Source organism: Meles meles, chromosome 2, assembly GCF_922984935.1.
Source record: "Meles meles chromosome 2, mMelMel3.1 paternal haplotype, whole genome shotgun sequence".
In the NCBI taxonomy this organism is placed as follows: Eukaryota; Metazoa; Chordata; class Mammalia; order Carnivora; family Mustelidae; genus Meles; species Meles meles.
Window position 1 is genome coordinate 153,525,400 of NC_060067.1, and position 26,719 is coordinate 153,552,118.

Below are 26,719 nucleotides of genomic sequence, written 5' to 3' on the forward strand. Positions count from 1 at the left end.
ATTAGTGATGCTGAGCACCTTTTTTGTACTTGTTGACCATTTGTATATCATCTTTGGAAAAATGTCTGTTCAGGATTTTTCTCAGTTTTTAATTGGGTTGTTTTGGGTCCCCCCCCCCCCCCACTGAGTTGCAGGCTTTCTTTATATATTTTAGATATTAACACTTATCAGTTACATGGTTTGCAAATATTTTCTCCTAACCTGTAGATTGCCTTTTCATTTTATTGATTGTTTTCTTTGCTGTGTAGAAACTTCTGTCTTTGGTGACTGAGCTTTTTTTGTCATATAATTGACAGCTTTTCAGGTAGGTCTTGAGGGGGATGAAGAAGCTTGCCAGTTGGACAGAAGAACTTGGGCATGGGAAGGGAATTATAGCCAGAGGGTTCCGAATGTGCAGAGATGTAAACCAGTATGTACATGAAATAGTTGGTGACTAGCCAATATTTTAGGGTAACTGGTCTGGAGGAGAAGAGACAAGAAAGCCAGTTGGAACTTACCATGTTAAGGAATTTGGACTTTGTTCCATAAGAAAAAAGAAAATGTTGAGGATTTTTAAGCAAAGAGATAGTAGTATCACATTTATTTTCTTTAGGAAGATTAACTCTCGGGCACTGTGGAGGAGGAAGGGGCAAGAGAAACCAAATAAGTGGGTAATGCACTGAAGCAGCTGGTGAAGAGACCTGAAGGAAGGGGTGTAGGGGACTGTCTGCTGAATTCCTACTATGCGCTGGCCATTTTGCATGTGATATCCCATTTCACTATCACAAAAACCGGAGGTCAGAGAGGTTAAGTAATTTGGCCCAAAACTATTGTAGTTCATATTTGGACCCAGGCCCACGTGACTCTAAGGCTCACTCGGAACTATAGTGAGGTCATGAGGAATGGAGACAAGAAGGATCCCAGCTGGTGTTAGTCATGAAAATGACTACTAGGGAAGGGAAAGAACTGGGGAGGTCAGAGAAAATGGTGATTGTGTTAATAGTAGCTATAAACGTGGTTTGGGTGGCTGGGTATATGAAATACTTAGGGCAAGATACTCAGTGGGCACTTTGGCACAAGAGCTCGGAAGGGTCTTGATTAGGGTAGAAATTTGGCTGCTTAAGTCATGAACGCATATAGGCAGGAGAGTGCTGAATACAAACAGAAGATGGTGAAGGGTGGAATTCTTGGTACACCTTCATTTAAAAGTTGTGGGGAAAGAAGAGTCCGTGGGAGAAAAGAGAAAGTGTGGTGAGAGAGTGATGTGATGGAAGTCAGGATTGGACCATTTTAAGAAGCTGGGTGATGAGAACTACCAAGTACTGAAGAGGAATTGCAAAGGGAGGCCTAAAAAGATTCATTGGCATTTACTCAATGAGGAAGTCTTTGGTTGTCATAATGAGAGCAATTTTAGTAGTTTGGTGGAAGCCAGCCTTCTGGATGTCACAGAGTGAGTGGTGGGAGAGGAGTGGGCATAGAGTAGAGATGACTCTTGAGAATTCTGGTGAATGATGATGATGACAGCAGTTAAGTGAGAGGGCTTACTCTCGGCCAGGCGCTGGGCTGATAGTTTACGTTCATTAACCAAGTTAACCCATAACCCATATGAGGTATATGCTATTATTATCCCCATTTTATCACGAGGAAATTGTAGCCAAGAGAATTTATAGAGGTTAAGTAATAAGCCCAAGGTTTATACTACTAATAGTAGATCAAGGATTCAAAATCTAAATCTTTCAGAGTTCAAATCTGGGGTTGCAAGATGGTAGTAGTTGGGGTTGGAGCCTGTGTATAAGCAGTGGGGGAAATCCCGGTAGTGAGGAGAATATTGACTATATGTATAAATGGAATAATTGATGGAGCAAGGTCACAGAAAGGAATATCAGATCATGTTAAAAAACAGAGTGCCCAGTTTTGGACATCTCTTTTTTCTCAAAGGCCAGAACAGATGAGAGAAGAATCCATGAATATGGACCGGATGTCAGCTAAGGTAGTTTTTTTTTGTTTTTGTTTTTGTTTTTTAGATTTGAGTAAAAATTGGCTTACTTTAAAAAGTTTGCATTCCACATTGGGACTTCATTCTAAAGTTCAGTGTCTTCTCCAAGATTTTTGTTCATTCCTGGAAGTTCATCATGTGGTTTCTTTGGCTTTTGAGTTTCTGCTTCCACTAAGTTCTTCATCTCACTTGTAATTCAGTTTCCTTGTTTCTATTCCTTGGTTCCAGGCTGACCCAGCTGTAGAACTCAGACCAGTCCCCTCTGCATCTTCTTTCCTTGATTTCCCCCAAATCACTCACAAAAGGCATTTGTGCATGTGTCAGATATTACTGAAGGCTTCAGGGATTTTATATCCTTAGCAACACAAAACAATGTGAAGTCCAGTAATAGAAATTTCTATTTTAAACATGATTTCCATGTTTCACCATTTCCCCCATCCCTGGAACTCTCTCCCCAAGCTTCAAGCTCCCACGCCATTATTTAAGCCCCAGCTCTCCTTTCACTCCTCCCATTTCCTCTCCTCTTTGCCCTGTTCCAGACTTCATAGTCTTCTTCTTTTTTAAAATGCAGATCTGTTTTGCAATCTCTTTGTTTCACAGTTTTATTACAGGCCGAGCTTTCTTCTTCCATACTCCAAGTGTAATATTGAGGTAGTTTCCTCTATAAGGCATTGTCTATCCCTGAGAGGAAATTTGCATCAGCTGCTAAAACAATAATCTTTTCACTCAGTACTTAAAGATGGTTTAAATGTGGGAGAAGAGAACTTAAAGGGATTATATCTGTTGCTTCTATTTTCTCAGCGAATATGAGATGTACTTTTCTGTTCAGGTAGGAATGGGTCTAGGAGAGATCTGACAGCTAAGGTGAGGGATTCTGACAAAGAAATTTACCAGGTTTCTAAACTATGATAAAATACCATATTTACATAGAATGATTCCTTAAACTAAGCCTACAAATGAGTAGAATTGATTCTCTGGCTGGAGATGAATTATTCAGTTTACTGAGTGCTCTGGTCAATATGAGAAAAGTAGAAAAAGCAACGGAGAAGGGAAAAGTCAGCGTAAGTAAACTAAAGTCAGGATAATGGAGATCACAGTCCTTGCTAATCCTTTCTATCCCCCCAACACAGGCATGAATACATACATGCTCAGCAGTTTCAGCATTGTTCTGGGCCTAGATAGCTGTTCATCTTGCAGCTGAAAAAGGACAAAGGAGTCACATTAGTTGTTTGTTGTCCCCTAACAAATGACCTCAAATGTAGTAATTTAAAACACAACTAGTAGGTCTCCTGGGTGGCTCAGTTGGTTGGGTGACTGCCTTCGGCTTGGATTGCGATTCCAGGGCCCTGGGATCGAGCCCCGCATAGGACTCCCTGGTCAGTGGAGAGCCTGCTTCTCTCTCTCCCTCTGCTTGCCTCTCTGCTTACTTGTGCTTTCTCTCTCTCTCTCTGTCAAATCAATAAATAAAATCTTGAACACACACACACACATACACACAACTAGTTATTATCTCTCAGTTTCTATAGGTCAAGAATTTGGGAGCAACTCAGCTGGCTGGTTCTGGCTCAGAATCTCTCATGGGCTGCATCATTTGAAGGCCAGACTGGAGCTGGAGGATCTGCTCCTAATCCCATTCACATGGTTGCTGGCAGGAACGTTCAGTTCCTTACCACAGGGGTCTGTCTACAGTGTTGCTCATGACATGGCCTCTAGCTTCTTTCAGAGCAAGTGATCGAAGAAAGAAACCCACCACAGTGAAAGCTGAAATACCTTCTATAACTTAATCTCAGGAGTGACATACCATCATTTCCGCAGTGTTCTGTTGGTCAAAGGTCATCTGTGGTACAGTGTGGACGGGGACTACATGAGGCTGTGAATACTAGGGCTAGAGATTGCTGGGGATGTTTTGGAGGCTGGTTACCACAGAAGTCTTTCCAAAAACGTGTGGGGGGGGGGGGGCGGGGCGCTGATACCTTAAAATGCCACAAAGAGGGTAGAGTTAGATAGTTAGCCGACTTCTGGTTTAATATTAGAACTGGTAAAATAACAAATAATTAGTGGTGGGGGGGCACCAAAATAAGTATGTCTCAGGATTTTGTCATGTAGGGAAGATTTTTAAAAAGCTGCCATTTGCCATCACTTTTATTCTCTAAAGAGGAATTTTAACATAAGAAACAGGAAGGGAGGGGTGCCTGGGTGGCTCATTGATTTAAGCCTCTACCTTCGGCTCAGGTCATGATCTCAGGGTCCTGGGATCCAGCCCCGCATTGGGCTCTCTGCTCAGTGGGGAGCCTGTTTCTCTCTCTCTCTCTGCCTGCCTCTCTGCCTGCTTGTGACCTCTCTCTCTGTCAAATAAATAAATAAAATATTAAAAAAAAAAAAAAGAAACGGGAAGGGACATAATCTCAAAATAAAGGACAATCTTTAAATTGAGTAAATTTAGCTTTATTAAAAGCTCAATAATTTGCCTTTGCTTTTCTCATTGAACTGTGGACTGACAAAAATTTTATCTAATCTTGGTCCACAGACTGTCATTCAGGGACCACTGAGAACAGATATGGAATGTTCTAGTACCTTTAGAGATGAGAATGAACACAACAAAGCAAAAAGAGGTTGTTGAAATGGCTGATATATAAAGATAGCAATTTTATAAAATTATGCTCGTAGGCTGGAAGCCACAGAACTGACAAATACTTACCAGTTTCTGTGTTTTTTGCTATTAATTTGTGTTCCTACTGATATTTAGATTTTTTTTTTTTTAAAGATTTTATTTATTTATTTGACAGAGAGGGAGATCACAAGTAGGCAGAGAGGCAGGCAGAGAGAGAGGAGGAAGCAGGCTCACCTGCGGAGCAGAGAGCCCGATGCGGGGCTCGATCCCAGGACCCTGAGATCACGACCTGAGCCGAAGGCAGCGGCTTAATCCACTGAGCCACCCAGGCGCCCTAGATTTTTATTATTTAGGCTAATTAAAGAGGAAATATATAAAAAGTGAACATCATTGCAGCATATTTAAATGTACATAAAAGTAATAGAAATGCATGGTGCTGTCTGAACTTTTAAAGTATTTTCATATTTAGTATATTTTACATATAATTAATATATTTTTGGATTACTTGCATCATTTATCTTTTACCCTTTTTTCTAAATAATCACCTCTTCATTTTATAGGTGTGCATTTCTTTATAATGTTAAATAATAACAATAATAATGTTATTATTTGTGTCCCTTATTACAGAAGATGAACTATCTGGGGGCGCTGACTGGCTCAGTTGGCACAGCACGAGACTCTTGATTTGGAGGTTGTAGGTTCAAGCCCATGTTGGGTGTAGAGATTACTTAAAAGAGATGACATATCTGACACTATCCATTAGAGGTAAGCTTTGGATTGTTGATTGTGGCCTCCAGAATTGATGGATTTGTAGAAATGTCACATTTTCATTTGGTTTCACTTTTTTTTTTTTTTAAGATTTTATTTATTTGACAGAGAGAGAGAAAGAGATCACAAGAAGGCAGAGAGGGTAGGGGAAGCAGGCTCCCCGCTGAGCAGAGAGCCCGATGCAGGGCTCCAACCCAGGACCCTGAGATCATGACCTGAGCTGAAGGCAGAGGCTTAACCCACTGAGCCACCCAGGCGCCCCTTAATTTATGATTTTATAACCAAATTGGTTAACTAAGAAATTAATTGATGTACTGTAAGTACTTCTTTGACATTTTGCCAATTTTCAGTCGGAATGCTTTGTTTACTTGAGGTATTTTTAAGTGAAAGCATAGCGAGCGTTTGATTTTTTGAATCTATGGGTAGCTTTTTTGGTGTAAGGACATTCCTGAAGTCATAGAGCTGCACATAGTGTGACACTGGAACTCAGCTGTCAATGCTCTCCCTAATTGTTCTTTTTTTCTGGTTATAGCTCTCATTATGCTAAATTCTGCAAACACTCAGACATGCTATGTTGAGGCATGCTGTGTCTAACTGAGCACATTTTTGCACTCACTAGCATAATTTAGAGTAAATGTTAGGAACCTGTATTTTTGCGGTGGGGAACATATGTATCATTACTTGGAACTTTCAGAAACAAGCTCAGGAAATTTTGATGGCATTTTGATACCTACTGGTCATCAAACATGACTGCCCCTGCAATGCTATGCTGACATGGTAGGGAGAGAATAAGAAGTCACAGAGGAGACAGCACTTGAAGGAAGAAGGGACCTTACAGGCAGATACACTGTATTTTTAGGGATGAAAGCTAATTTTTGAAACGTTAACTGGTCATTACAGATTATGCGTCTTTTGTAGATCACCGGTTTGAACCAGGCTAAGCATCCTAATGAATGTGAAACCAGTACAAAATTTCTTTTTCACAGCCACATACAAGGTAGTGAGTACTATGACATGAGGCAAGGAGTTAACAAATCCTTTTTTTTTTTTAAAGATTTTATTTATTTATTGGAAAGAGAGAGAGAGCATGAATGGGGGGTGGGGCGGAGAGGGAGAATCAGGCTCCCTGTGGAGCAGGGAAGCAGGGAGCCAGACATGGGGCTCAATTCCAGGACCCCAGGATCATGCCTGGAGCCAAAGGCAGACACTTAACTGACTGAGCCACGCAAGTGCCCCAACAGATCCTTTTTTGTAATGTGTAATCCAGTAATGTGTGCTCTGTTTTAGAGGTGATGTTAACTCACTGTTCTTACTACAAATTATTTGCAAACCATCCAAACTATTCAGGTTTTGCCAGATAAAAAAGAGCCTCTTTTAAAAGATAACATCAAAGCCAGAACTTTCAGAGTGAGCCACTTAGCAGGCTAGTGAATGCCATCCATGGAGCCTCAGAAGATGACCTTTCGTCTTTTTGGCATTGATGGACCAAAGAAAAGAGTAACCTTGGAACTCTAATCTAGGAATTGTCATGCATTGTTCTAATTATAAGCCACAGAACTGCTCAATCATTTATATATAGAAAAGATCTTGAATAGTGGCTGTCAGCACTTTCCTTTAAAATCAAAGCACTACAGTACAGATAGAACAAGTTCTTATCTGACTTAAACTCACCGATAATTCCTGAATCATACCTTTTGAAGGTTGCTGGGGGTCACCAGTGACTTGCTGGTGATTGATCTGGAAGCCTTGCTGAGTGGATTGTGGGTCTGGCAGCCATCATCATGGAAAGTGACCACCGGCGCCTCTCTCCCTCTACGGCTTGAAATTAACTTTTTATCAATTTCTTTCTGTAGGAGTAAAGCCCCCTTCTCCTAGATATTAACATTTTGGGAAAAACAGGTCATCAGCGAGGATCTTCTAAAGGAGTTCTTTCCTGAAATCTATAAAATAAATTTCCTGATGTAACAACACAGTCTCATTAGTATAATCTGTCACACTCCATGCATTTTCTATTTCTCTAACATCTATGACTCAAAGTATAATTACCTTGTGAAAGAAATAAATACCAACTTCTTAAGTAGCCAATCTTTCAATCTTTTGTACCATTTGAACTCATTTAACAGAATTGGATGCTTCTGTTCAATCCATTAATGCAACATACAATTCAGTATTTCTCTTGCAATGCGGTGTAATATGGTTGTTAAGATTTCAGCCTCTGGAGTCAGAGTACTTGGGTCCAGATCCTGGCACTACCACTGACCAGCTGTGTGATTTGGGCGAGTTACATAACCTCTCTGGGCTTCAGTTTTCTCAGTTGTGAAATGGGAATCGTGACTCATGACGGTACTTACTATGTAGTGTTAGGACTGAATGAGATAATACATTCCACAAACAGAAACGTATTTGCACTAGCTTAAATAAGTAAGGCCTTTCTTTTTCTCTTTCTTTTCTTTTCCTTCCTTTCTTTCCTTTTCTCTCTCTTTCTTTCTTTCTGTTTTTCAATAGGAAGGCTACGTGAGCAATCCCAAGGATACCCAGTGACAGCTGGGATATATGCGACGAGAGCTGGAGAGTGCGCAACCTCTGAGGCTTTTCCATCTCCCACAGGCCTGTTTGCTTTCCTCTGTGTGTTGGCTCTATTTTCTGCCGATCAGCGTTCTTGGCTTATCACTGTGCCCATGTCCAGAAATCCTTTCCTCCAAATCCATACAATTTATTAGATGAGGCACTCTTATCACCTGACTCCTGCTCCCAAGTTTCCAGATGAGAAGCTTGATCAGCTGGGGCTAGAAGGGATGAAGCCTTGAGATAAGAATGGTGGCTAGTTCCAAAGGGTCTCTAAGGAGGTGGTGTGATGGTGGGGGTGGGGTGGCAGTATTGGCAACGCTGGGATATTCATAGTGACAAAGTTCCAGAGTGCTTAAAGGCTCCGTGTTGTGGGCTGAATTACTTACATGAAAAATCTTTTTATTGAAGGATAATATACATATAGAAAAGGACACTAACATAAGTGTACAACTTGATGAATTTTGACAAACTGATAACAGGTGTAAGCAGCATGCAGCTCAAGAAACAGAGCATGGCCAGCACACACGTAGCTCCTTTTGCTCTCTTCTGGTCACTGCTCCTTGGGGTAGATTAGATTAGTTTTGCCTGTGTTACTCTGCATAAATGGAATCACAGCCCAGGTACTTTCCTCCTGTCTGGCTTCTTTTGCTTAACGTTGTTTGCGAGCTTCCCCAGTATTGTTGTATATATTTGTAGGGCATTCTCATTGCTGTAAAGTATTCATTTGGGTGAATACACTACACTTTGTTGATCTAGTCTATCCCTGATGGACATGAGGTTGTTTTCTGTGTCTGTCTATTCCTCGTGGTGCTGTTGTGAATTTGTTTTGTTGACTGTGCACACATTACTCCTGATTACTTTTACCACCACAGGCTCATGCAGGGTGTGCTAAATTATTTTCCATCATATATAATTGAATTGAGGGTCTGTTACAGGTGAATATTGTTATGCTTTTTATCTGGTGATTTCTTATCTTTTTGTGTTATGAGTTTCATGATGTGAGGGAAGGGTTATGTTTTAAACATTTTGCGTACGTGCAAAAAACCCTGCATATATTTGGAGAGAATGCTCAACTATTTGTTGATAGAATGAATGAATAAACAAATAAACAATGGTGCATGCCTTTTCCTTTACTGGGAACATGCCGTATTTATAGGAGAGGCTCTCACTGCTGTATTTAGACAAGGCTGACCTGCTGCTTAGCCAAAGTTGATTGATCAAGGGGTCAGCACAAGACCCAAGAAGGACAATCATGTCTCTTCTCCAGGAATTTAAAATCTGGAATGAAAAGAGGCAGACTGGGCACTGCAGAGTCCCTATGACTGTGCTCTAGAGAGAAGACCCACAGGCTCCCGCTTTGGTACCAAAGGCACACTGGGTTCCTTGAAGCGTATAAAGATCTGCATATATGACAGTTAAATATCAAAGTAAAACTACTTGATTGAGTTCCAAAATGCAAAGTAGAGACAATAAATGTTGTAAAAGGTCACAATATGGAGAGATCAGTAAACTAGTTTCATTGCATATCCTACTGTCTTGGCTTTCTTTCCTGAGGACAGTTACTATGAACGTGATTGTATTTTCGAAGCCAGAAACTGCAGAGTTAAGGCAACAGCCCAAGAGAGGAATAATGAGGACTTGGATCAGGGAACTAAGTGTGGGACTGCAGAGAAGAGGTGGTACAGATCCTATACATGAAATTGTTAGGTCTTAGAAATTGATTTAATGTGAGGGTGAAGAGAAAAATGAAGATGGTGCCAGGTTTTGAGTTTCTGTGTTAGGAAAGATAATGGTGACACCATTATAAACAGGGACATTTGAGGAGAGCAAAGGGGGAGGGGGTGAAGATAAGTTAAGTGTGGGATATAGTAAGTTTAAAGTCCTGGCGAAATAGTCATATTGTTCTCATCAAGAATACCGGCTTTGGAGTTCAGAGGACTTGGAGTTGCCGTTGTAATTTGCCCCACACTCTGTGATCTTGGGCACTGTACTTATTTGGCTTCTTTAAGTCTCTGTTCCCCACTGATAGCTCCCTGTAAGGGTTAAAATGAGACAGTGCCTACAAAGGGTTTAGCTTATTGCTTGGCAATTAAGTATTCATAAAACATGTATTGATAGGGTGATAATGATGGTGTGCTTCTGTCTGGAGTGCAGCTCCAAGATAGGGACTCAAAGACAGGAATCTGCTTAGAGGAGCATGCATGTGATGCAAGGGAGCTGTTGACATTGGCAACGAAGAGACTGTGGAGAGGAATCAGAAAGTGGCCCGTCATTACTTTTCAGGGAACAACGTCTGTTAGGAGACAGGAGAAGGAACAGGAGCCAGAGGGAGGAACTGAATATGGAACTGTTTGAGAGGAAGAAGAAAAAGCGAGAGAGAGAAGCCAGGCTCAAAAGATCCAAAGGAAGAGGATGGTTAGCACCCAGAGCTCTACTGAAGTTGAGACACCAAATTTCGGTTGGGTGTCCTTTTTCTTCTTAAAGCTTATCTATCTTCAGTGTCAAGAAAACCAACCATAGGGACAACCATGTGGTAAGTCACTTGGATATGCAAGGAGACATTTAGGCTGAGTCCTCTAGGTAGTAGCTATCTGCAGGCCCTCTCTTGTCAGTGTGGAGATGAACTAATACTTGTTAATACTTACCATGGCTTCTGGGCTTCTGTGTGTCTCCTCCCACACTGCCAGACTTCTGCCTGCTGCCACAGAGCTCTGGAGGAGAGCCAAGAAGATGAGCTGTTTAAAAAAAAAGAGAGAGAAAGGAAAAAAAGACAACCTTAGATTATTCAGGGTTATTTGGGCAAGTCTTCCTCATTTTCATTTCCTGGAATGCTTCTGATTTTTAAAAATTTGCTTCCCCCCCCTTTCCTGAACACACTGGTTACAAGTTAGAAAGGTTGTTGTACATACATGATAGTGATAGGACTTTGAATATTTGTTCATAGTGATAAACTATTAGCATAAAGTAATAAAGGTGAGGAAAATGGTGAGGTAGGAGGAGAAAGGGAAATAGGGGTGAGTAAGGAGGTGTCAGGAAAGAAGAAAAAGGAGGATCAGAAGGGGGAATGAAGGGTGTGTTCTGGAAAACAGTTTGCTAGGTTTCTTAAAGTTTTGTTTTGGGGTGGAATCCTCAGCTCAAACTGTCCCTTGGGGGAAACGAATCAATCTTCAGTGTTTTCTCGGCCTCCTAGCTAGAGCGTGGGCCGGGCTCCACCGGGAAGGGTGTATGGGTGGGATATGGCAGCTGTGGAGCTGTCTCTGGGGGTGCAGCTCGGCTAGAGTGCCAGACCACCCACGCACAGGGATAGGAGCCGGCCGCTGGCCCTCCCCAGCTGTTCTCGGTTCTGGTGTGTTCTGTGTGTTCTGGGTTCCCTGCTCAGGAAACCTTGGAGTAGAAGCCCTGCCCATTTGGGGGATTAAAAACATGTTAAGAAAATATTGAGTCCATTTATAGATTTTAAATAATGTTTAAACTCCTTGAGTTAACAATAATGATCAGGTGTGTCTTTTCGGACTGGTAGAGTTCCTTCGCCCACCTCCATTGTTTCAGTTCGCTGAAAAGTCTTGTGCTTACTTTGCAGGTGTGAGTGTCTCTTAGGACTGTAGGATAGGGGCCCTTGCAGGTTCACAGGGCTTGGCTCTTCATTATTCCAAACGGTATTTCTTTTTCTTCCTAGTTTTGGCTGATCTTGCTACAGGATTGGATTAAGCTATTGTTTTTGTAAAGCCCCGGGGGTTTTTGTTGTTGTTTGTTTTGTTAAGTATCCAAGCTGCCGGGCCTTTTCTTTGTTGTTACATTCAAAGTGTTTCAAAACTCCAGACCATTGCGGGGGACGGTTCCTTCTTTTAGGAAGGCCTTTTCTACCGGTTTGGGTTTATTTTTGGACTTGGATTTCACTGGGCCCGTTCGAAGCGGCTGAGCTTCTCGGAGTCGGAACCCGTTCCAGAGCTGTCGGAGGCATTCTCCCCGCACTCCCTAGGTAGGTTCTTCTAAAGGGCGAGGGGCATCTGTAGGGCGCCAGTCTGAAGGCCCAGCGGAGCCCGCCGCGTCCGTCCTTCCCGCTCGCGGGGCTGGCCGCCCTCGCCCTCGCTTTCGCCGCGCGTTTCCCACAATCCCCGGCGCCACCGCCGCCGCTGCTCCTGGACTCAGGCGAGCCCGGCGGCGGAGCCCGAGGCCTCGGCGGCCCTTCGGGCGCAGTCCGGAAAGTGGCGAAAGCCCCCCGCCTCCCGGGCTCCCGAGCGCCCAGGTTCGGCCATTTCCGGCCCGGCGCACTTCGGCAAGTTCCGCAGTCGCTTGTCGGAAATGGCTGCCCGCCGGCAGGGGGAGCGGAGGATCCGGCGCGGCCTGGAAGGCGGACAGCAGGCGGCGAGAGCGGCTTTGGGGTACCCGAGTTTCGCGCAGGCGGCAGCGGCTCGTCCGTGAACTGGAAGCCGGTCGGACTCCTGGCGGCGGCGGCGGCGGCGGCAGCTGGAGCTCGGAGCAGCCGGGGGTGGCGGCCCGGAAGCGCTCGTGGTAGGGATCGGGGGGCTGGCCCCGAGCGCTAGGGACCGGGTCCGGCAGCGCCGGGGCCGCGGGAGCCGCGGGGAGGCTGCCGCCCTGCGCGGCGGGGGCGTGCAGCCTCGGAGTAGGCCTTCCCAGCCTTCTCGAGGGTCTGGGGGGAGGACCTCCAGGGCCTTAACCACCAGCGAGGACGGGTAACCGGGCTCCGGGGGCTCTCAACACGACCCTCCCCCCTCCCCGGCGTGCCTTGTAGCCCGTTGGGGTTGCCGCGTACCCACCTCCACCCCTTTTTCTGGAAGCTCGTCTTCAGCTGTGCAGCGTCTTCTGCCTAAGCCCTCCATCCTTCCTTTGCCCCTTGTGTTTGTCCAGCTGCTTGGGTAAGAGCATCTTCTGTGGACGAAGGGGCAGTCCGTGTCTGCCCCCCTCCCTTGTTCCCCGTGCACACACTCCCACCATCTGCGTTGCGCCGCGTTCACACACAGTCGCCTGCAGCCGCTCCTGCTTTGGTTCTTTTCAGGGGTTCACCTCCTTTGATCATAAGCCCGCAGTCAGAATAGCCACTTCCTGTCCGAGGGTCCAGGGGCCGCTGTTCTCTGCATCTGGGACTCTTGCACCCAGGCCCAGCTCTGTAGCGATGGGCCTAGCGCTGCCTGGGCAGGAGAGGGACTGCGGAGTGCATGTCCACACTACTGAAATCTTAGCCGGTGACCCGACCCGCGCGCTGCAGGGGACAGGACGAATCCCGAGCCCTTTGAAGATCCCGCAGGGCTGCCAGACAGCAGATAGTGTGTATATCTCTTCTCCACTTTGAGCCAGTGGTTCAGTTCCTCTTTGTTATCTGTAGCTCTCAAAAGACTTGAATTTGTTGGTCTGGACTTTTCTTTCCTTTTAAAAATTCTTAAGGGCTTTGACAAGTCCTCTTAGTTCAACTCCAGTGGAGGAAGAGGAGGAAATCCAGAACAGCGTATGTCCTTTTTTCCCCCCATTATGTCATTTACTTAAGAGGTGTCTTTAGCAGTTCTTCTCACTTTGTCCTGTTTTCGCTCTAACTTAGGTAGCTTCAGTTTTGAAGGCTGGGCTCCTCATGTTTCCTTGTTTTTAAAAGATCTTTGTGTGTTGTGATCATGGAGACTATCAGCATTTTACCCTGTTTAGCTCAAGATTAGTCTTGCGCTCTATCCAGTTATCATAGGGTATATCTGGAGTGCCTAGGATAGTAACCTGTGGGGTCTTGATAGTCTTGAGTGAAGCTAAACATTCTCAACAACTTATTAGCAGGGGGAGTTAAATATTTCCTCATCTAAAACTGTTATTTGGGGAGTTAAAAATACCTTATCCTGTAGGAATTTCCTGATCTTCCACCTCTGGGGGAGGCTGAGGAATTGTAAGTACTCATAAGTATGTGGGAAACTCACTTAAATGCTTTCTGGAGGAGAATTAGAATTGTGGATGGTTGGAATCTTGAAATATTTATTTAATACCTGAAGATGTGGTCAATGGTCTTGGGCATGCCTGTTAACCAAATGATTGTCAGGAGTGTGTCTTTTTTTTTTTTTTTTTTAATTAATTTATTTGACAGAGATGACGAGTAGGCAGAGAGGCAGGCAGAGAGAGAGGGGGAAGCAGGCTCCCTGCTGAGCATGGAGCCTGATGTGGGGCTCGATCCCAGGACCCTGGGATCATGACCTGAGCTGAAGGCAGAGGCTTTAACCCACTGAGCCACCCAGGCGCCCCAGGAGTGTGTCTTCATTCCTTCATATTTCTCTCCATTTTCTAGGGGAAGAAAACTGGCATTAAATGTTTGGCATGTGTTTGGAACCTCTTAATGATTAGGTCTGGGAGTTTTAACCTATGAGTAAAAAGACTTTAAATGAGCAGCTTAGAGAGAAATGAGGCATGGAGTAAGCCTGAGTAGTGGACTTATAGGACACAGTGGAAGTTGTAAGAAGAATGTGGGGATTAGATAAGGACTTGCCCTCTCCCTCTGGGCACTAGGCTATCTGTTGAGCCAAAAGTCATGATGCAGGAGAGAATGGTGGCAGGGCTGTGTGTGTGTGTTCCCTATCTTGGGTGAGACTGGCAAGTAATGCCCTGGAGGAAGGTTGGAAATATTGCTGGAAATAGAGGTAGAGTCAGGTATTAGGAAAATGAAGATCTGTCTCAATCTACCATTGGTAGAGATTTGAGCGACTTTGCATGTGATAAGTTCAGAATGAGGCAAAGAATATGAATCATGAGTGTGTAGAGGAATATGGAGTCTCCATATAGCGCACATTTACCTCCCCTATATTCAGGCTGTAATGTTTAGTTTGGGATTTTGCTCACATGCATCGAAACGACCCAGTAAAATCCTAGGGATGGAGCCATAGGAAGATGAGCTATGTCATCATTTAGCCACCTGTGTGGTTTGCAACCCAAGAGTACTTTTACAGCAAAGTAGGTAAATTTTTTCTTTAAAGGACCAAATAACGATTTTAGGTTTTGCAGCTCTTCAGCTCTGCTGCTGTAGCATATACATAATACGTATATACAATAAATATATACAGTAACATGTAATCCATAACTGAATGAGCAAGGCTGTGTTCCAGTGTAACTTTATTTACAAAAGAGACAGCTGGCTGTAGTTTACCACTGTCTGCCCTAGTGCATCAGCCCCTCATACATGTGTCCTTACTTTTGTGTGTTCCTCCAGTTGTGTGCAGTTCCTTTTAGACTAGTCAGTGATGTTAATGATTAACATACTGGATGTTTGCTTTGGTGACTGTTTTCTCTGTTATCCTATCTTCTTGTATTGTTATCATTTTAACCTTGTTCTCTCAACATTTAGCATTTTTAAAACACTTTAAACATTTTTTCAACAAGTGTTTAATATTCTGTGGCAGGAAATGAATTAGATTGGGAGTATACCCTTAGCTTGTATAATAAAAGAAATACATAAATACCTTATGATGGCAGGTTATGATAATGTCATAATTACTATTGTTCTTTGGCATCATACAGTACTTTCATATATTTCTTTTTTTGTTACATGGGTTTTGATTTTTACAGTAACTCTGAGAGATAGATGGCTAAATGTTAATACTGTTTTTTCTTTTGAGGGGAAGGGAAGGTAAGAAAGAAAACTGAGATGTGGGGAGGTTTAGTTATTTGACCAAGGCCAGTGGTAGTAAGTGCAGAGTTCTTGACCTGGCCAATACTACTTATTGACCTGTCTCCATTTGAATATGTCTCATTGGAATTTGTAGACTAGTTTTCTTTTCCCTTGTTGACATGCAGTTGGCCTCTCTGTAATTGTCACCTTTTAGGGCAGTGTAAAACATGTCTCTGCCTCTTCTTTGTGACAGTTTTTCAGATGTTGGAAGGTAGCCATCATGTTTTCCCAAGACACAAATTGCAAACTGGTGTGCCTTGTCAAAAGAGGCCTGCATACATATCATTTGGCTGCCCAGATTATGCAAAAACTTAAATTAGGAGTGGACTTTTAGAAATGGGGAGATTTCAGATAAAAATTTCTGGCTTTTCTTGAGGAAAGAAAATTAGAGGATTCAGTGATACAGAGCTTGCATTTCTAACGGTGGTAATCTCCCTTTCATAATATACTGTCCATTTTGCTAAAGTCTCTACCTACTGACTTCATTCTTTTGCTCCACTTTGAGGGCTTCTGTAGTTACTGCTCTCCTTTTCCTAGCTCTTATATTGCACAGGCTAAATATTCCCATTTCCTTCAGATGTTTATTTGACAGTTTCAAATCCCTTCATCAGCTTCTTAGTCCTCTGCCCTCCATTTACTTTGTTAATGTCGTCCCTTTTAAAGTGGACTCAGCACAGCTTTCAGTAGTCAACATACAGTGTCACCTTACAGAGCAGAGAGTAACCTTCACTCCTTTCCATTTTGACACTAGGTTTAAAAAAAAAAACAAAAGGCAGAAAAACAAGATGGTAAGGTCTGTCTTTCCCTAAGCAGTCCTATATTCTTGACTTCCTGAAATTTTCGTCAACTGAAATCACAGCTCTGTGTTTATGCCTATGCTACTGTTAAACATGTCATTTCCATGTAGTTTTAAGATACAGTGTTGAACTTTGCCTTTATCTCTATTAAATTTCATCTGCTTGGATAGTCCAGACTGATAAAATCTTTTTGTATCCTGAAGTTTTTTCCAGCCTTAACTTACTTTTCCCAGCGTGAAGTCTTTATCTCTGAAGTGGAGCTGTAAAATATAGAAGCACTATGGCTTAGAAAGTAATTGATGGGCACCCTGTTATTAATGGATTCAGTGGAAAATTAAGGGGTCCTTCAAAGAAAGCATATGCTTAAAATCTTGGAGGTGAAACCAAAGGAGGTCTTGGGAAGAACATTGCTGCCCTAAGTTGACATGTGATAATATTTTACCCCACAGTAAAATAGGTATATATGTGCTTTTTGTGTGCCAGTTGGTTGTAAATCAGGGGGTCCAAGAATCTAAAAGGGTCTTTGAGGTCATTTAGTTCAGTCCCTTAATTTATGAATTAAAAAAGGATAAGGAGTATATGAGTCCAGAAGGACAAGAAATTGTGAAGTTAGGGGCACCCAGTGAATCAGGGGGTAATGAGAGAGGGGCAGCAAAACTGTGGAGTCTCAATTTGAATTCACCCATGAAGTTTGCAGTTGGATGCCTGAGTCGTAAAGCTGATTTATGTATGACTTCGCACACTTCTACCTCAGTTCTCTGTCTCATTCATAGTGTAAAATAAAAATCATGTTTTCTCGAGACACGAAAACCTTGGAGAAATTATTTATACTCAGGAACTTGCATGCTCCAGGAAGACACTTCAGCAAAATCCAGCTGAAGACCTTATTTGTTTATTTATTTATTTAAGATTTTAGTTATTTATTTGACAGAGAGAGAGATCACAAGTAGGCAGAGAGGCAGGCAGAGAGAGAGGGGGAAGCAGGCTCCCCACTGAGCAGAGAGCCCGATGTGGGGCTAGATCCCAGGGATCTGAGATCATGACCTGAGCCGAAGGCAGAGGCTTAACCCACTGAGCCACCCAGGTGCCCCTGAAGACCTTATTTTTGAAAACTTGTTTTTCTTCTCCCTCTCTTCAGTATAGTGGAATCTATATTTTTCCACATTGCATTATATTGTGAACATTTTGCAATTTTATATAAAATGATTGAAAAGTTTATTGACAGCTTGATAATCATTTTAATGACATGGATTTTATCATACTTAATACTTAACCATGCTTCTCATTTTGAACATTTAATTTAAACTTTTCTTTTTCCGTATGCTATTAAAAAGAAAGCTGTATTCACATGGAATATATTCCTAGAAAGTGAAATTGCTAAACACTTTAAAGACTTCAGTTATAAGTGGCAAATTACTTTTCTGTTTTCCTTCCTACTAATACAAGCAAGAGTTCCTGCCACAGTGTGTAGCTGCCAGTGTAGTGCAGGGATGTACAGTACTGTTAAGTGGTATACTTTGTAATGCTGTAGTGTGAATATTCTTGAAGTTAAATCCTTTGTCTCATTTGTGATTTTTACCTAGTAATAATTTTTGGTGAAGTGGAATTGTGGGGTTAGAGTGGAGGCACAGTTTCAGGGCACTTATCATTTCCTGCCAAATTGTGTTCTGGAAGGACTGCCAGTTTTCACTCCCAGCAACAGAGTGTGGGGATGTTATCCTTGATCCTGGTTAGCACCATATATTCTAATTTTACAACTCTTTGTTTATTTGTATGTGGAAAATGTCATTGTATCTTGTTTATCTGAACATTTCTATGGATAGCCAGGATAATTAATCATTTAAAACTATTTATTATTTGGGCCCCTTCTTTTTGTGTGCCGGCACACCTCAGAGACATTGCAGGTTTGGCTCCAGATCACTGCAATAAAATGAATACCACAATAAAGCAAGTCAGATGAAATTTTTTTTTGTTTTCCTGTGCATATAAAGGTTATGTTTACACTGCAGCATAGTCGATTAAAATAGTGTATGATGGCATTATGTCTAAAAATGTACATGCCTTAATTAAAAAATACTTTATTGCTAAAATATGCTATCATCTGAGTTTTCAGCAAGTCAGTCTTTTTGCTAGTGAAGGGTCTTGCCTCAGTGCTGACAGCTGCTGATGGATCAGGGTGGTGGTCCTGTAAGCTGGGGTGGTCGTGGCAGTTTCTTAAAATAAGACAGCAGTGAAGTTTGCCACATCAGTTGACTCTTCTTTCACAAACAGTTTCTCTGTAGCATGTGATGCTATCTGTTTGCAGTTAATGCACAGTAGAACTTCTTTCAAAACTGGAGTCAGTCCTCTCAGACCCTGCTACGATGTTATCATCTCAGTTTCTGTAATATTCTGACCCATTTGTTGTCATTTCTACAGTCTTCACAGGATCTTCACTAGGAGTAGTTTCTATCTCAAGAAACTACTTTCTTTGCTCATCTGTAAGAAGCAATTCCTCGTCCATTGCCGTTTCATCACAAGGTTGCTGCAGTTCACTCCCATCTTCAGGCTCCACATCTAATTCTAGTTCTCTGTTTCCACCACATCTGCCATCACTTCCAGCCCTGAAGTCTTGAAACCCACCCCTCTCCCCAGAGTCCTCCATGAAGATTGCAATTAGATTCTTTCAGACTTGCTCTTGATGATATTTTGACCTCTGCCCATGAATCACAAGTGTTCTTCATGGTACCTAGAATGGTGAATCCTTTCCTGAAGGTTTTCAATTTACTTTGCCTGGAATCTGTCAGAGAAATCACTATCTCTGGTAGCTATAGCCTCATGAAATGTACTATTTAAGAATAATATGGCTTGAGAATTGAAATGACTTCTTGATCTGTGGGCTGCAGAATGGAAGTTGTGTTAGCAGGCATGAAAACGACATGAATCTTACTGTCTCCATCAGGGCTCTTGGTCATGAGTGACCAGGTAACGTGGTCAGTGAGCAGTAATATTTTGAAAGGAGTCTTTTGTTCAGAGCAGTAGGTCTCAACAGTGTGCTTAGAATATTCAGTAAACTGTGTTGGAGAAAGATGTGCTGTCATCCAGGCCTTTTTTCCTGTTATAGAGTACAGGCAGAGTAAATCTAGCACAATTCTTAAGGGCCCTAGGATTTTCACAATGATCATTGAGCACTGGCTTCAGCCTAGCTGCATTGGCTTCTAACAAGAGAGTCTGTCCTTTGAAGCTTTGAAGGCAGGCATTGACTTCTCTAGTTATGGAAGTCCTAGGTGACATATTTCAATAGACTGCTATTTCATCTATGTTAATAATCTGTTGTTTTAGCTTAGCCATCTTCATTAATTATCTGAGCTAGATCTTCTGGATAACTTGCTGCAGCTTCTACAGCAGCACTTGCTATTTTACCTTGCACTTTGATGTTACAGGGATGGATTATTTCTCTAAACCTCCAGAACCAGCCTTTGCTAGTTTCAGACTTCTTCTGCAGCTTCCTTGCCTCTCTCAGCCTTCACAGAATTGTAGACTGTTAGGGACTTGCTCTGGATTAGGCTTTGGTTGAAGACTGTTAGGGTCTTGCTCTGGATTAGGCTTTGGTTTAAAAGAATGTTACATGGCTGCTTTGATCTTCCATCCACACCACTTGCTCCATCTGTATCAGTAATAAGGCTATTTTGCTTTCTTATCATTTGTGTAAAGATTTTTAATTTCCTTTAAGAATTCTTCCTTTGCTGGGTGCCTGAGTGGCTCAGTGGATTAAAGCCTCTGCCTTCGGCTCAGGTCATGATCCCAGGGTACTGGGATCGAGCCCCGCATCGGGCTCTCTGCTCAGCAGGGAGCCTGCTTCTCCGTCTCTCTCTGTCTGCCTCTCTGCCTACTTGTGACCTCAGTCTGTCAAATAAATAAATTTTAAAAATCTTTAGAAAAAAGAATTCTTCCTTTGCATTTACAACTTGGTCGTTTGGCACAGGTGACCTTGCTTTTGGCCTGTCTCGACTTTCAGCATGCCTTCCTTGGCTTTCAGTACACCTTCCTTACTAAGCTCATCATTCCTGGGTTTTGATTTAAAGTGAAAGATGTGTGACTCTCCCTATCACTTGAACACTTATGGGCCACCGTAGGGTTATTAACTGGCGTATTTTCAGTATTGTTGTATCTGTTGGGATAGGGAGGCCTGAGGAGAGGGAAAGACAAGGGAACAGTGTAGGTGGAGGAGTCAGAACACACACACATTTGTCTATTAATTTTGCTGTTCTGGCTGGGCACAGTTTGGTGGTGCCCTAGAGTAGTTACAGTAGTAACATCAACTGATCACAGATCACCTTAACAAATAAAATAATGATGAAAATGTTTGAAATAATTTTGAGAATTACCAAATGTGACATAGACACATGAAGTGAGCAAATGTTGGAAGAATGGCAGATAGACTTGCTCGACTCAGGTTGCAACAAACCTTCCGCTTGTAAAAACATAGTACATGTGAAGTGCAGTTAAATGAAGCAAAATAAAATGAAGTATGCGTTGTAATTTCCTGTTTATTTCCTTTGACCACTGTTGTATTGCTTTAACTTCTCTTAAAGTGAAATCATGTTGCAGATGCTTCTCCCAGTCTTGTTATTGAATCTAAACCTTTTAAAAAATACATAGAAGCCTTTGATTTGTATGTAGTCACAACTGTTGAACGTTTACAGATTGTTTTTCTTTGATTTCTTATAGAAGTGGCTATACTTAACTTTGAGATGATACTACATGTTTTCTTTTTGTTCTTTTTATGGTTTCACTTACTGCAATTACCTCTAGAATCCATTGGGATTTACTTTTGGATTTGGTTTGTTATGCAGAAATCTGACTTTATTTTTTCCAAAAAGCTGATTGTCACATTATTTATTGAAAAATCTAGTGTGGTGTACTTTAAAGCGACTGCAGCAAGATAATATTTGTCTTTATAAAACTAGTACATGCTTATTTTTAAATGAATGAAGGCAAAATGAATGTTGAGTAAACAAAGAGTAAACATGTAAGTAGTAAGTAGGCTATAGGTCATATAGACCTGGATTTGTACCTGGGCTCCTCAGCTTGCATTCTGTATGGCCCTGAGCAAGTTACCTAACCTCAATGATGCCCACTTCTTTATCTGTAAAGGATAAATAACAATCCCCAACCCCACATGGTTGATGTGAGGATGAAATGAGATAATATGTGTAAAGTATGTTATCTAGAGTATGCTATAAATATAAATAAATATAATTTATAACAAATGAAAGTCTCCCATACTGTCTATGTCTTCCAAAGTTATATGATGTAGTCTGTAGAATTCTTACATGAATAAGGTGTGGTGTTGTCTTCCTTAGTTGTCTTCCTTCCTTACATTGAGTCAGATGTCATTGATCAGAATGGAGGTTGTCATTAATTCTTTGTTAGTCCAGTGGTTTTGAGTTAGAGTTGAGTACCCTGTGTTAAAATCACTTGGGAGTTCTGTCAAAGTATAGGAGCCTGGGCCCCATGCTTTGAAGTTCTGATTCAGTTAATGTAGGCTGAGCCTGGGCCTGTCATTTGAAAGAAATTCTTGAGTGAGTCGTGAATCTGGTTTGTAACCTTAGTTAAAAACTGACTGGTGAGACAATATGATTTTGGTTTGTGGGATGTTATCAAACTGGTGGTAAGGGAAATATATAATAGGAAATGGAATAACTTTCAAATTGAAGACTTACCAAGGTATTGAGACTTCAGGTTTCAGGTTTATCACAGACTAAACAGGTGACCTGGGTTAATCAAGAATCTTTGTTTACTTGTTAATACCTTGATTTATCTGTGAGTGGTATTTGTGGAACATCTTTGGCCTTAGAAATCTGCTCTTGAGCCCAAAGAATACCTGTTTTTCTCTTTCTAAAAGCTCTGTAATAAGGGCGGCTTACCGATGGTGCTCTCTGGATCTTTATCTTGACTCTCAACTCAGTAGATCAGAGTACAATCAGTTTTTCTTACCTCATTTTGGCTTTTAATTGGTGACAACTTTCTGTTTCCCTTCTTTTATATCCAAATTGAGTTTGTCCAGTAAATAAGCTATTGTGGTTGTTGTATTGTGAAAAACACACGTCCCAAAAACCTGCTAGAACTGATAATGCATTCAGTAAAATCGCAGGATACAAGATCAGTATACAGAAATGTGTTTCATTTCTATACACCAATAATGAAGTAGTACAAAGAGAAATTAAGGAATCAGTCCCACATACAGTTGCATCAAAACCAGTAAGATACCCAGGAATAAACCTAATCAAAGAGGTGAAAGACCTATACTCGGGAAACTATGAAACACTGATAAAAGAAATTGAAGATGACACAAAGAAATGGGAAAATAGTCCATGCTTATGGATTAGAAAAACAAATATTGCTAAATATCTATTCTACCCAAAGCAATCTGCACATTTAATGCAATTGCTATCAGAATACCATCAGCATTTTTCACAGAGCTAGAACAAATAATCCTAAAATTTGAATGGAATCACAAAAGACCCTGAATAGCCAAAGCAACCTTGAAAAAGAAAAGCAAAGCTGGAGGCATCCCAATTCTGGACTTCAATATATATTACAAAGCTGTAGTGAAGAAAACACTATGGTACTGGCACAAACTAGACACAGATCAGTGGAACAGAATAGAATAGAAATAGAGCAGAATAGAAAAATCAGAAATGAACCCACAACTATGTGGTGAATTAATCTTCAACAGAGTAGAAAAGAATATTCAGTGGGAAAAAAAATAGTCTCTTTGAACAAATGGTGTTGGGAAAACTGGACAGCTACATGCAAAAGAGTGAAACTGGACCACTGGCTTACACCAAACACAAAAACCCTCAAAGTGGGTTAAAGACCTAAATGTGAGACCTGAAATCATAAAAAATCCTAGAGGAGAACACAGGCTGTAACCTCTTTGACAGCTGTAGCAACATTTTTTTAGAGCTGTCTCCTGAGGCAAGGAAAACAAAAGCAAAAATAAGCTATTGAGACTACATCAAAATAAAAAGCTTCTGCATAGCAAAAGAAACAATCAGCAAAACTAAAAGGCAACCTGTGGAATGGGAGAAGATATTTGACATATCTAATACAGGGTTAGTATCCAAAATCTTTAAAAATCAGTCCAGTTAAGAAATGGGCAGAAAACATGAATTCACATTTTTCCAAAGAAGACATACAGTTGGCTAACACACATGAAAGGATGCCCAACATCACTCATCATCAGGGAAATACAAATCAAGACTACAATAAGATAATCACCTCACACCTGTCAGAATGGCTAAAATTAACACTAGAAACCACAGATGTTGGCGAGGACGTAGAAAGAGGAACCCTCTTGTAGTGTTGGTGGGAATGCAGGCTGGTACAGCCACTCTGGAAAACAGTATGGAGGTTCCTGAAAAAAATTAAAAATAGAACTACCCTACAGCCCAGCAATTGCACTACTAGGTATTTACCCAAAGAATACAAAAACAGGGGCGCCTGGGTGGCTCAGTGGTTTAAGCCGCTGCCTTCGGCTCAGGTCATGATCTCAGGGTCCTGGGATCGAGTCCCGCGTCGGGCTCTCTGCTCGGCAGGGAGCCTGCTTCCCTCTCACTCTCTCTGCCTGCCTCTCTGTCTACTTGTATCTCTCTCTGTCAAATAAATAAATAAAATCTTTAAAAAAAAAAAGAATACAAAAACACTTCATTCAAAGGGATAGATGCATGCCAGTGTTTATAGCAGCATTATCTGTAATAGCCAAATTATAAACCCAAGTGTCAGCCAAGTGTCCATCGACTGATGAATGGATAAAGAAGATGTGGTATGTGTGTGTGTACACACACAATGGAATATTGCTCAGCAATAAAAAAGAATGAAATCTTGCCATTTTGTAGTGACATGAATGGAGCAAGAGAGTATTGTGCTAAGTGAACTAAGTCAGAGAAAGAGAAATACTATGCATATTATTTCACTTTTATGGAATTTAAGAAACAAAACAAGTAAAGGGGGGAAAAAAGAGAGGCAAACTGAGAAACAGATTCTTAAGTGTAGAGAACAAACTGATGGTTCCCAGAGGGGAGGTGGGTGGGGGGATGGGTGAAATAGGTGATGGGGATTAAGGAGTGCACTTGGTGTGATGAATACTGGGTGTTGTATGCAAGTGTTGAAACACTATGTTGTACACATGAAACTAATGTTACACTATATGTTAACTGGAATTTAAATAAAAGCTTAAAAAATAATCCTAGAGGAAAAACACAACACATGGCCACTCTCTCCTTTATCTTGTGAAGTGCCTACATGCAGTTCTTACCAGTCATGCTTTATCTATAGTTAGCTTCTCTGGAAAGTGCCTTTTGTTATTTTGAACAATAGAAGAGAGTAGTCAGACTCTTAACAGTAGTGCTAGTATTGGAGAATTGTTTTAGTAATTATTAATATACTTCCTGATTTTTGAACTAGGTACTACCTTGTTGTCACAGGCTATTTGTCATGCCTGTGTTTGGTGGGAAATCAGGAAATGATGTTCTTTTGGGTTGTTAGTATTTAAAAACAAAACAAAGCCTCTGAAATATTGCTTTCAACAACCTTGCTGAAGTGATTTCCTGTACAGAACTATGTTTACCTAATTTGAAGGGCTTGTGGCAGTAACAGCAACAACGTACAAACAAATCTGTAGAACCTGCACCTGGGTTGTAATGAAATTCTGCTTCCTTGATGGGCCAGTTTGTCTTACATGAAAAAAAAAATAGTACTACATTCACCAAATGCACAGGTAAATCATAGGTACACTGGCAAAGATATTTTCTTCTGAGTATATTATTGTCTGTCTCTCTTTTTTTAAAGCAGATACATACTTTCTTCCTTTTTAAAAACAATTTTTATTTAGATTCAATTTAGTTATCATACAGTGTATTATTAGTTTCTGGGATAGAGCAGTTAAATATTTTAAATATGAATGTAGTGTTAGCTCTAGGTTCTGAAGTAGTATTACTATGTTGTGATTATAATTATTATCCACAATTACAGTGAAGCAATAGTAATATGGATAATTTTAAAATAATTTATGCGTGATACATATGTTCCTTATGTGTGTTCCTTGAGTTAATATCACAGGCAGTTCATCATAATGGTTAACGGATTAAGAGTGTGGGCAACTCTAAAATCAACCCTCACATCAAAGCAGGTCTAAGAGTTTGATCTGAAGCCAAGTTTTATTTAGTATGGGTGATCTTAGGCAAATTACCTAACCTCTGTGCTTTGGTTTCCTCATGTGAGAAAATCTGGAAAGTGTTGAGTTTTTCTGTTTCTTGCCCCATTCTCTCTTCATACCTTTCAGATATGATCTATGATGGCAGCCCAAATGGAACCCGCCATTGCCCTCTTTCCTCCCTTCTGCTTTTTTTTAATCTTCCATTGAGTGTTTTAGTTTAGTTTTGCTGATTTTTTTCTGGCATGAAGAAAATTATACAAGTTTATTGAAAGGCATAAAAGAAGACCTGAATAAACAGAGATATCCCAGGTCCATGACAGGGAGTTTCAGTATCAGAGTGTTTTGGTTTTAAAAGAAGAAAAGTCCAGTCAGTAGTTGGTAGGATGGTTTTGTATCATCAGACTCTTGAAAGCCGAGTCCTGATCACAGGTAATGTTCCAGCTGATAGTTTGGCAGTTGTGATAAGGAATGTTAGAAGGCCACTGCAAAGAAAAAGCAATAATAGAGGGCATTGGTATATTGTGTTATAGGCGTGAGAAGATGAGAGGGGAATACAAATGCATGCAGAATTCTAAATTGGAACTGAACCCCAACTTCTCAGCTCACCTTTTGGACTTTGATTTCTTTTGTTGTTGTTGTTTTGTTTTTTAAAAATATTTATTTTAGAGAGAGCATGAGCAGGGGGGAGGGCCAGAGGGAGACAGTCCTCAAGCAGACTCCCTGCTGAGTGTGGAGCCTGATTCCCAGGACCCTGAGATCATGACTTGAGCTGTGATTAAGAGATGGATGCTTAACTGACTGACCCACCCAGGCGCCCTACCTCTTGCACTTTTTTTTTTAAAATATTTTATTTATTTATTTGACAGAGAGAGATCACAAGTAGGCAGAGAGAGAGAGAGAGGGAAGCAGGCTCCCTGCCGAGCAGAAAGCCCGATGCGGGGCTCGATCCCAGGACCCTGAGATCATGACCTGAGCCGAAGGCAGCGGCTTAACCCACTGAGCCACCCAGGCGCCCCCCTCTTGCACTTTTGAATTGAGTTATTTACCACTTCTGCTTTCCAGGAACATAGTTTGTTTCAAGCCTTGGAGTGAGTGGCTAACAGATGAAGAATTCTACTTTGCAGTTACCAGCAAAAATTTTTGAGAA

At 41.5% G+C, this 26,719-nt stretch overlaps 1 protein-coding gene across 3 annotated transcripts in view; it reads left to right on the forward strand.

Moving 5' to 3' along the window:
- The window catches only part of EXTL3 (exostosin like glycosyltransferase 3), a 142,561-nt gene that overhangs the window by 46,909 nt on the left and 68,933 nt on the right, over positions 1 to 26,719 (forward strand). Inside the window, exon 1 of one of the 3 annotated variants that reach the window (XM_045994918.1) lies at positions 11,769 to 11,901. The exons of 1 other annotated variant lie outside the window; for it this stretch is intronic. The gene's annotated coding sequence lies outside the window, so the exon portion shown is untranslated. Of the gene's footprint in view, positions 1 to 11,768; positions 11,902 to 11,954; positions 12,435 to 26,719 lie in introns of those variants that run through there. One more of the 3 variants, XM_045994909.1, reaches the window with a different exon arrangement.